Source organism: Lagenorhynchus albirostris, chromosome 2 (genome assembly GCF_949774975.1).
Source record: "Lagenorhynchus albirostris chromosome 2, mLagAlb1.1, whole genome shotgun sequence".
NCBI lineage: Eukaryota > Metazoa > Chordata > Mammalia > Artiodactyla > Delphinidae > Lagenorhynchus > Lagenorhynchus albirostris.
This window is the reverse complement of record NC_083096.1, coordinates 11,040,784-11,042,820: the sequence shown is the minus strand read 5'-3', so window position 1 is coordinate 11,042,820 and position 2,037 is coordinate 11,040,784.

Genomic DNA, 2,037 nt, shown 5'->3' with positions numbered 1-2,037 from the left:
TGCTGTGACAGTTTTATACCCTAGTGCTTTCTTCTTTGCTTACATCTATTTGACAGGCTAGACTACTTGTAAGCAATAGGAGGGTTATTTAGCAACCCCAGTCACCTCTTCCTCGTTTCAAGCCTCGGGTTGGTATCTCACACAGCCGGAAAAATGCATCTTATCTTCGAGGGTAGAGCCTCCCCAGCGTTTCCCAGTCGGATTCCCATCAGAAGGTGGTCCCTACTCTAAAGGGCTGATTACGTTTCTGACCTGGTGCAAAGTAAAAGGGACTGTGGCTCAACTCTTGGAGACTAGTAGAACAGCCATCGGAGTCTTAAACTCTCTGCCACTGCTCGGCTGCAGAACGAGCATCGCCAGCAGCCCAGAAGCACCACCCCCTCGCGGGTGGACGCCGGAGGGGAGCGCTCCCAGCCTGGACCCTCCTACCTCCCGCCCCGCCTCCAGGAAAGGGGGACGGAAACCGAAAAGCCTAACTTGCAAGTGGGTATAACAGAAGCTGAAAGACTCACAACCCTTACTCTGTGCTTTTTACTTATATTCCAACCTCTGGCTCCAAGTTCACATCCAACTCTTTCTTTCCCCCACCGCTCCACCCTCCGGATTCCTGCGAGTTGGTGAAGGAAGGGAGGGTGTGACGGTCAGCAACACTTTCACACAGAGCCTGAGAAGTCAGCTATTCTAAGCCCAACTAAACGGATGGATGGAGACTCATTTTTTATGAAGCAGGCATGCTGGAGAGCCGTCATTTCTCAGTCCTAGGTACAGCTCATTAAAAATAATAATAATAATAATTAATAAATACAAACGCAGATGGGCGCTGCTGAGGGATTCTAGAGCTTCCAAATCTGGCCTCTAGCACAGAAAAGAGGTTTTGCTCAAATTCGGCGGGAGGAAGACTGGAAATGGAGCGTGAAGCAAGGATGAACCCCCTGGCGCGCGCCCGGCTCCAGGGCTGCGAATGCCCACGCCGGGCGCCCGTTCGCCGCAGGGGGCCTAGAGCCGAGCCTGCGCCGGCGGAGCGGGCGGGGCGCGGGGCACGGTCCCCACCCGTGAGGGTCATCCCCATTCCCGGCGCCAAGCCCGGGCCGCCCGGTCTACAGGGCACCTTGTCCTCCGCGCACCTTGTCCTCCGTGCTCCCGGCGCCCAGGTGGCTTAGGCGTTGCCACGAGCTGCGGACAAATCTCCAGGCAGAGTCGCCTGTTGCTCGCCCTCCCGGTTAAAGCGTCCTTGGCGGTGCAATGCACATCTCCCCTCCACCAACCTGAGTTTCAGGTTATGATACAGGAAAAAAAAAAAAAAAAAAGCACTTACCTAAGTACCTGACGTCTGTGCCTTACTGGAGTAGACTAGGTTAAGAAGCAAAGATCTGACTGCACGGAAAGTTGGGTTTTTTTTTTTTCCTTCCCTCCCTCCACTCCTGCGCAAAAGCAGCAGTCCTCCAAAGAGGATGTTTGAATTGGTGAATTATGGTAAGCCCCTCGTTTCTTCAGCTGAAGTCTCGGGCGCTGATGGCACTTGTCAGTCAGGACGACCAGGCTGGGAAGGAGACCAGGTAGAAACTAGTGACGGGTGAGGGGAGCCCAGTGGTGCGGACCACAGGCAGCCCCGTTCTCTCGGTGGAAGCCAAGGGGGAAAAGCCCTTGAATCCCGAGATGGGGGATGGATGATGCCGCAGCTGGAGTACTTTTCTGTCTGGAAGCTAAAAGGGCTTTTGAATTTAAAAAAGCATGACTTAGGGTGTCGAGTCAGCCATCAATGACGACAGAAATAGTTCTTTCCGAGAAATTTAAAAAAGGCGGGGGGGGGGGGAGAGAAAAAGGAAGAAAGAAAAGAAAGAAGGAAAGAAAGAAAATCTTGAACAATAGGTTTTCACCTCCATCCATCCCAGTAACCAGAAATGTAGAAACCAGCAACTTGTTCTTATGGGGAGGGGTTGGGAGGGGGGTTCACAGAGAAAAAACCCCAAACCTCAGCATGCGTTAGAGACGACCGATACATTCGGGTTTGGCAATTAATAAATTCTGTGTCCTTGT